Here is a 9,643-nt window from a genome sequence, read left to right as displayed (position 1 = left end):
TAGGCTACATAAATGTTTACGTAGCCTATCACGGTTAAGTAACCCCCCCCCGTGCGTATGCAAATGGCGGCGCCCATGGGCGCCGCCATTTGTGTATGTGCTTTTTTTTGTTTTTTGTTTTAAGTCAGCCGTGATAGGCCACGTAAAGATTTACGTAGCCTATCATGGTTTTTTTTAAAAAAAATCTAGCCGTGATAGGCTACGTAAATTTTTACGTAGCCTATCACGTGGTTTTGTTTTTTTTTTAATTGGAAATGGCGGCGGCGGCAGCCGGTTGGAAGACCGGCCGCCGCTGCCGCACCGCCGCCGCCGCGCCGCTGCCGCACCACCGCCGCTGCCGCCGCCAGGAAGATCTGCCCCAGGTAAGTCTTGTCCCGGGGGGGGGCGGGGGGGAAGACCATTCCGCCACCGATTTCCGGGGCCGAATGCGCTGGCATTCGGCCTCCCCAAGATCCGTGGTGGAATTCTCTGACATCCCTACAAATGCCTGGAGATGGTGAGTGGCTGGATGGGGAGGAATAAGCTGAAGCTGAACCCTGACAAGACCAAGGTACTTTTGGTGGGAGACAAGAGGAGGCTGGGGGATGTTGACCTGGTGTTGAATGGGGTACAGCTACCCTTGAAAGACCAGATCCGCAGCCTGGGGGTAATTTTGGACTCCCAGCTGTCCATGGAGGCTCAGGTGTCAGCTGTGAGCCGGACAGCGCTGTATCAACTCCATCTGATACGGCGGCTGCATCCCTTCCTTCCTGAACATCTGCTCCCATCGGTAGTACATGCCCTGGTCTCCTCTCATTTAGACTACTGTAATGTGCTCTACCTGGGGTTACCCTTGAAGACAGTTCTGAAGCTGCAGCTGGTACAGAACGCGGCAGCTCGCCTGATTAAAGGCAGCCGCCGGCGAGATCACATCACTCCAGTGCTGAAGGAGTTGCACTGGTTACCAGTTGTTTTCCGGGCCAAATTCAAGGTGTTGATTTTGACCTTTAAAACCCTATATGGTTCCGGCCCAGCCTGTCTTAAGGAGCGCCTCCAGCAACACCAGACAGGCCGCTTAACAAGATCAGCCTTGGATGGCCTTCTCTCTGTCCCATCAGCCAGGACAGCTAGACTGCTGGGGACGAGGGAGAGGGCCTTTTCTGTGGTAGCCCCCACTCTGTGGAACTCCCTCCCTAGGAAACTCTGCCATGCCCCCTCTTTAATGAGCTTCCGCCGTGCAATAAAAACGTGGTTGTTCAGGCAGGCATTTGGGGTGGGTTAGGGTATTTTAGAAAATACAGTTTTTACTGTAGAATGTTATTGTTTTAAACTGTTCTATTGTATGCTGTACATCACCCAGAGTGGCTGGGTGACCAGCTAGATGGGCGATTAATAAATTTAATAATAAATAAATAGATATATAAATAAATAACTGATCTGAGATCCTTGCTCGTGATTTTTCCTGCTGTAGGTCTGCAGTTGCTTCTTGACATCCTGCTGGTTTTCTGGCTCTCTCCATGATGACTCAGATAAGCATACCTGGAACACTGTGATTGGCTTTTGAAAACCCACCTGACTATTACATCACTATCTCCCGCCTAGACAGGGGTGGGGAAAGAAATTGGTATCTTCATAACTCAGGGTCTGTATCTAGCAAAGCTCAGGACTTCTGACAGGTCCACTTAAAGGAGCCCCATACTTGGCCAAATCCCGAACCCTCCTCCTACAGCCTTTAGTTAGCAACCTTTTAATTAGGCAGCAGGTACATGTTCAGGATGGTTTTCTTCTGTATGTGAGATCATGGATCATCCTGGCTTTGATAAAATAAAACTTGTCCTTGTTTAAGCATGAAAAGATGTGCTTCATTATTCAAAGAAAACCTCTGGCCCCATTGCGCAAAATCTTCTCAATGGGGCGGGGGAATAAAGGAAGGGGAGTCTAGATGTCTCTTTGGTGATAGTGCTGCTTCTGTAACCAGAAGAAAAAGAAGAAAAAAACCACAACCTCCCCTTCTTGCCTTCAGAACCTTAATCTCATTGTGCACCAAATACCAGATGAGGTGGCAAACCTCTGTGTCTGGACTGTACAATTTGGGATTGCAGGTGGAGGCTGACATAACCGAATGACCTTCCATTCTACATTATTCCCCCATCATGAAAAATAGCTTGTTACATTGAAGTCTGGGCTAGAATCCTCTCACCTTAAGTTTAGTTTCCCTATGTGCATTTTAAAACTATATTGCTTGTCTTTGGATGGAGGAGGCTTCAGTTATATGAGGCCTCACCTCCAGTGGGACTGCCCAGTCACGGATTTGACACTGCAAGAAGAACTAGGCTTGTATGTAAATACGGCAGTTCTTGTAGTTATTGAGATAACAGACCTTCTAGGATCTGTGACAAAGGAACTCTCATTGCATTGTGTTCAGGGGTGGAAACAGCAGTTGTGATCCTGCACCCCTCTATGTAGTCTGCTGATATTGTCCTGCCTTGGCTCAAAGTTCCCAGGGGAGCCAACCTGAAGCAGTTGCATTTACTGGAAGGACAAGGCGGAGTAAAATCCAGCTATGCAGGATGGCAGGACAGGGTCTTTCAGCACCCTGGCCAGATCTATGCTGGCTGGAACTCACTCAGGAAGAGCTGTTGTCTCAGCAACATGCAGAGGCCTTCTGAAACCTTCTGAGGGCAGGCAGGCCTGGACTTGTGTTAACTCTGCCCGCTCTAAGGAGCTGTCTACTTATTATAGGACCATTTTCTGATTCTGCAGCTGCTGGCTCCTACTGGCAGTGAGGACTGTATTGGAGGGGTGCCCTCTGAATCTGAGTAGTCTACTAAAGCTACATTCTCTGGCCTGGAAGATCCCCAATTAGTAGATGATAGGAGACTGGATGAAGCCTCCTTCCCCTCTGAGTCCTCCTTTGAGTCATAGGGGGGAACCTAAGCCAGAGAACATGATAGATGTGGATGGAAATCCATGTGTGGAGATACTGTCACGGAGAATACATCTACCACTTACACTGAGTGCAGGCATGAGACAACTCCCTCACCATCACTCTGTACTCTGCCCCACATCTCATTCCACCTGAATTCCAGTTTAAGTAGGAAATTTCAGAAATTAATTCAGCTCTGCAGCATGTGTAATCTGCACCAGCCTTCCTTCATTACTTTACATGTCCTCCAGCCCCCACCGCCCTCACTGTATGATACACATGTGTACAATGGTGCAGATCTTGATGTGAGTGTGCAGTTGGTTGCATCAAGATTCCTTTTGTTTTTACCAATGCACAGTAGCACTTGTGCACATCAGAAAAATACCATACAAAAACAATTGTGATGCGGCCATACCTATGAGGTTGGGTGCAGGATCTGCCTTCCATTCATGGAACAGCTCACTCATGGAAGGGGCTGATGCCTCATTTTGCGGTATCCCCCCTTCCCTCCTGAACTACAGCTCACTCCATTCAACAGGGTCCCTGGACCTGCTGTGTAGCCTTTTCAGGGGGCTGAAGGGGCTGCTGTGGGGAGGAGGGAGTGGGGACATCCACTTCTGGCAGGCCTAAGTCTGGATCTAATCCAGTATGTACATATTGTTTTCCTTCACTGTTTTCTCAATGCATGTCTATGCATATCAGCAATGAAGAGGGTGGGGGAGCTTGCAAATGTTGAAGCATTATCCCAGTCTTTTTTGCCCCCCCCCCTTTGGAGTTGTAGGGGATTTCATAATTTGGTATATCTTTAATTATTTATAGGTTCTGTTTCCCAAATGTTACAAGACTATGCAAGTCCAAAATACATGACATGGGTCGACATTTGGTAAGTGGCATCTCCAAGAAGAATATTGTAAGATTATAACAACACAGGTGTGCCTGTATAGTTAACGCAATGAGCATTCCACCATGTTAAAGACTGAGCAGTCAAAATTTTTATAAAATCAAAATGATTTCTCCAAACTCTCTGAAATTCACCTTGGGGTATCTCCTTCTCCAGAACCATAAGGTGACACAGTATCAGATATATTGAGAAGAAATGGCTTAGAGAGAGCCATGTTTAAGTAGTTACAAGCAGTTTTAAGATTGTACGTTGATGTGCCCATTTCTCTGTTTGTGATTATAGGGTTGGATCCAGACTCAAAATTAGAGAAGGTCCATTGAAAATAATGGGACTTAAGTTAGTCATGACTAAGCCATTTCCTATTGATTTCAATGGGTCTTCTCTACTTACTACTATTCACCCATTGTATATACACACATACTATTCCTTCCTTTTTATGTTGGTTTGTTTATATACTTTCAACAATGCAAGGAAATTGCAGAACTCTTGCCCCACCTGTTTTGATGACAATGCCATCTGCTTTTGTGATCTCATTCAGCTCCTATGAAAGTGCTTTGTTTTGTTTTTTGCTGTGAGCAGTGGGGGATGATAATTTTGCTAAAATTTCCAGGGGCTGGGGGGTGGGGCTGGTTGGCACTTGATTTAAGTTTTTAAATCAAGATTTTTTTCTTTTTGCTAAGTCTTAAAATTAAGTAAGGTAAGTAAGCACCAATACCCCTCTTCCTACTGGCCACCCAAATATTTCACTGGGCCCTGGGAACAATGCTACATAATAAATTTTCAAAATGGCAGCTAGGCTGCCAATCTCTCAGTCAAGCCACAGACTGAAGTAGTGGCTTGACTTTTTTAAAAGTAGGAGAGAGAGGGAGAAGAAAGAAAGAAAACTACCCTCACCATTTCATAAAACTGCAAATGCCTAATCCCCCATGCCCAAAAGTGTTTGCCCCCCACACTCAAATATTCACCCCCATCACTCAAATGCATCCCCCAACCCCTCTCCCAAACCTGACCCCCAAAGGTGGCTTGGTATTCTCAGCCCGGGCCGAATAATTCCCCCGTTTAATCAGGTGTGGGCAAATATCACAATGCAAGCCTTAGGGTAGCAAAAGTAAAACCAAGGGGGAGAAACACAGGCAGACAGGTGAGTGAGGGATTTAAATTCCCCTCACTAGCCCCTCTCCACCACCATGCAATTTGTGATGCACCTCATGCTCTTTTTATTGCAGCATTTTCAAACCCACTCCTCATGGATCTTTTACTTATGCGTAGCAACCACAATCTTTCTATCCCTCCCCCCTTTTTTGGGCAGAGGTTCCTCTTATATTCCTATATAAAAAACAAAACCCTGCCAGTTTAAGACCAGAGTTAAGCCTATCTCATGAAACTCCACATGATTAGTTTAGTTACTAGATGCCACTGTACTTACTTGTAACTGTGTGGAGTTTGGAGATCCCCATTGATGTTTTGCTCTTGTTTGAAAGTAAGGAACAAATGAATTCATTAGACTGAACTGGATTTCTTGAGCTCTAGAAGGATTGGGAGTGTCCTGACAGGTTGCAAATAAAATGTTGATCCCCCCCCCTACACACACACACACACACACACACACACACACACACATGTTCTGCAGTGGATGTTGATGATACTGACTTTTCAAGTTTTTAGCTTAACTTTTGTGGAACAAAAGAAAACCCAGATTTTCTATGTAGGTGGGAGACGAATCCTTACTGGAAATCACAGCATGCACGGCTACAGCCTATTGGCTATTGCCTGTGACATCACTGGAGTCAATTGACACACTCCACTTAAGGCCAAGTAGACATGACCATTAGGGATGTATGGGAATTTTGTTTCAGTTCGTAAATCATTCGAAAATGCCCTATTCATGAACGGGAGCGCACGTTCTCTGAAAATGTTAGCAAATTCTTGATCTTGCATTCGCATTCACAAAATGTGCACTTTTTAAAATGTGCATTTTTAAAAATATGCATCTTCAAAAACGCACAACTTTTGAAAAATGTGGGCGTTTCCCATTCGAATGAACTGAAAACAGGTCGCAAACGAGAACAAGAGTAAACCAAACTGAGCTTTCAAGTAATCTTTAGAGAGCTTCAGTGAGCTTGAGCATCCTGGTTCTCGCATCCCTCCATGACAGTCTTCAATTCATGCCTTTACGAAGTGCACTTACACAGGCCACCTTTATTTCGAAGACAAAGCTGCCCTCCAGCCCTGCTCCAGAATATACTCTCGATCTGGATCAAGACACGCGCATCCCGCTATTTGTCCCTGAAGGTCTTATTTTCTGTAAGCAACACCTTGAAATGGGGACAGTTTTCAGCAAGAAACTAATGTGGAGTCCAGATCCTCACTGGGAGCTTATTCAAGACTGGGGTTCTATGGCTGATTTTTCTTTAAAAAAAAAAAAAAAATGGCCAACTCAAGCACACTTTTTTCTTTTTCTTTTTTAAAACATGAATACTGTAAGGTGTAGTTTGGCCTTTACACAGAGAACATCCTTAAAGCATGTTTGTCACGCTCCAAAGAGGTTTTTTAAAAATATTTTTAAAGGGGCACAGGAATGCCCCTTTAGTTAAGGTGAATTGCCAACAAAAGGCGCAGCCATTGTAAGCCTCAGACTTCTATTGCTTATAGAAATAACACCCGTTGAGCTAATAACTAGGGCTGTGCACCGCTTCGGCCTCAAGCCCGAGCTCTGAGGTGAAGCAGAGGGGGCATGAGGTGGCACAAAGAGAAGTGGGTCGCAACAAAGCTCTTTGGAGCAATCCGGAAGCCCAGACACCACACTGCTGCTACTGCCATTGCCCAGCCCTCAGCTCCTTACCTGGGTCCTCTGGACATGCGCCAGCAGCTGTCTTGTTGTTCTGGAGGGGGGACGGACCCTTTTTTAAATGGTGGCTCACTCTATTTCCAGAAATACAGGGAGTCACCATTTTAAAAAGGGCTCCCCCCCCCAGAACAACATGATGGCTGCCAGCGTGCGGCCAGAGGGCCTAGGAGCTGGCAGCAGCGGCTCCCCCAGCACCAGCTCCCCCGTTAGTGCTGGTAGTGGCTCTCCTGGTGGCAGTGGTGGCAGCTCCCCCCAGTGGTGGCTCCCCCCAGCAGTACCAGCAGCGGATCCCCCAGCAGTGGCTTCCTAGTGGTGGCCCCCCTGTGGAAGAAGGGCCCAGGTAATGAGCTGGGCGCTGGGTGGCATGTTGGGGGGGCAAAGAGCAATTTAGATGTCTGAATCCCGCTTCGGCTTCATAGGCCGAAGCGAGTCAGGCACCCGCCCCGAATCAGCCTGAGCCGAATCGGGCCCACCTCAGAAGCCCCGAAGCAGCGTCCGAGTCAGATTGGGGGGGTCCATGACAGCCCTACTAGTAATCTACCTGATGAGGTGTAATATTTTCCAAAATTTCAAACCCACTGGATACTAACTGCACCGATACAGCACATTAAAACGTGCTGGAAATGGACACGTTTGTACTGGTTTCTCATGCTTCAGCTTGGCATATCATATATTTCTTTCCCATTCTAGGGATAAACTACTGGTGTACTTTTTTCAGGCTTGACAAGGGGATACACCTAAACATCCCACAACTCCCAGCATATGATTCATCTTAAAATGCTCCCTGAGCATGGAAAACTAGTTTGTGAGGAACATAGTACCCTTCTCCCTAATGATTTAGATCAGTCTGCAGCAGATGGAGTGAAGGAAAGAAAGGCTATTCCATCGGCTCTGCTGAGAGATGAGCTGCCATTTGCTCTCCCTCTCCATCAACTGTCACCTAGCAGCAGCCATTCCATCAGACTGCAGCAGAGGGAGTGAAAGACCAGTCCATCGTATCAGATGGGAGAACAGGAGCATTTAGCTCCTCCTCTCCTCTCCTTGAACTGATTCTATTCCAGCTTTTCTTTTCTTGTTTAACCTAGTTTTACCACCACCATAAATAGCATGAACCAGCATGCCTCACTCACAATGCCTCACTTGGAAAGCACTGTTGGGAAAAGAATTGTTGGGGGGAAAACTAGCGAGCCCCACTAGAAACCCCTCACGTGGTCATAGGGATGTTGTGGGAGTCCAGAAAGGGGGTGGAGTCCAGCGGACTCCCCTCTCCCCCGCTCAGCCTCCCAGACTCCAGTCTGTGGACTGCTGTGCTTGCCCATCTCAGCACGTGCCTCACTGATCTGCCAAGCAATCATTTTGTGAAAAATGGTAGCTCTGTTTTTTTTCGTAAATGTAATGTTGCGTCACTGATGGCTACAAAGGGGTCATATCCACAACTCCTGTAATGTCGCACAAATGGCCCGTTTACGGCCGCCATTTATGCAACATCACATTTACAAAAAGAAGCGAGCCGCCATTTTTTTTTTTGCAAAATGGCAGCTTGGTGAGGGATGAGGTGGCCGCTCGCCGGGTGGCCACAGACTGTGCAGTGGGTCATGCAGCACAGCGAGCAGGGGCTGGTGGCTGGCAGGGGTTCAGCGAGCAGTGCGCGGCGTGGATAGAGCTGAGTCTGTCCATCCCTGTGTGGTCATAAGCATGGGAGGAGGGTAACAAGAGAGAAAACCTCACACAGTTTCATGTACACGAATCCTGCCTTCCCTCCCTTGCATAATGCCAAGAAAGAAAGAAAGATGAAATGAAACACCACACGATTAAAATGTTATGCAATTTATTCTGGCAGAGTAGACATTGCTGGCTTAAAGAAATGAAACTTAGGATATTCAAAGATGTGGGGGTTACAAGGTTGAAAGGGACTGCTTCATGAAAGCTAACGATTAAAGTACAGTAATGTGGAAGCAAAGAAATGGCAGTAAATCAGAGTCAGACAAGTTGAGCCACACGACTATGAGTCAAAATGCGATTTCAATGGAGGGGGAGCAGGATGCTGTTTAAAACGCTGTTAAATGTGACCTTCATCATAGTGAACAGGCTGTCCACCTGCACAACGAACAACAATGAACCTTTGTGAGCTGTTCTCTCTGTAGGTACAAGGTGGGCGTTTTGAACCACCTTTGAGTTTGCAGGTGGTGACTGAGAGCTGCTTAAGGCTACGCCTCAACCCAGCTCCATAAGGTTTCCCTCCAGAATCACACACAGATAAGATTTCCTTCTTGGGGGAATGGATGAAGGTGTTCACTTCCTTGCAGTCTGGTCTGGTCATCCCACGCTTTTGCATCATGGCATCACAGTAACGCTTTCCAACGCTGCTCTTGGGACTATCAATGTGTTGCCTTTTAAACGTCTGAAAGTTGGGGGCATAGGCTCCCGGTAGGAACACAACCACAGACACCAGGAGTGCAAACAGAACAAAGCCAGACATTTTGAAAGATATCATATCGGCCACGCTAAAGAGGCACCTGAAAGAAGGAGAGAGGACACGTAAATACTTTATTTTGCCACCAGAGGGTGTAACACTTCTTGGAACCATTTGAAGCTTCACTTCGCCACTTCAAATTCTCATTAGGGGTGCACGAAAGTCACTTACCTGGTCTCACAGCTTTTCGCAGTGGGGGGGAGGCGCTTCGCTGCTCTCCCCGCGAAGTTGAGGCCGGGGGGGGAGGCTTCCCACCTCGCCCGGCCGAAATTCAGGCCGGGGGGAGGCTTCCCACCTCGCCCGGCCGAAATTCAGGCTGGGGAGGAGGCGCCTTGCCTCACCCAGCCGCGAAATTAAAAGTTAAAAAAAAAATGCCCCCGTGATAGGCTACGTGACGATTAACGTAGCCTATCACGGCTAGATCTGCAAAGTCAGCCGTGATAGGCTACGTCAATCGTCATGTAGCCTATCATGGGTGACTTAAAAAAAAAAAAAAAGCGCGTACGCAAATGGCGG

At 47.1% G+C, this 9,643-nt stretch overlaps 1 pseudogene across 1 annotated transcript; it reads right to left on the bottom strand.

Annotated features, from left to right (window-relative positions):
* Nucleotides 1-8,473: 8,473 nt before the first annotated feature.
* LOC146342338 (ribonuclease pseudogene) lies at nt 8,474-9,164 on the bottom strand (annotated as a pseudogene). The gene has a single exon (XR_014783943.1). The product of XR_014783943.1 is annotated as a ribonuclease pseudogene (transcript).
* Between the last annotated feature and the right edge of the window lie 479 nt (nt 9,165-9,643).

The sequence above is a fragment of the Heloderma suspectum genome, chromosome 6 (assembly GCF_057233095.1).
Source record: "Heloderma suspectum isolate Gila_16-S chromosome 6, 16-S_ref, whole genome shotgun sequence".
Lineage (NCBI taxonomy): Eukaryota > Metazoa > Chordata > Lepidosauria > Squamata > Helodermatidae > Heloderma > Heloderma suspectum.
The sequence above is the reverse complement of the archived record's forward strand: the minus strand, read 5'-3'. Positions and strand labels throughout refer to the sequence as shown.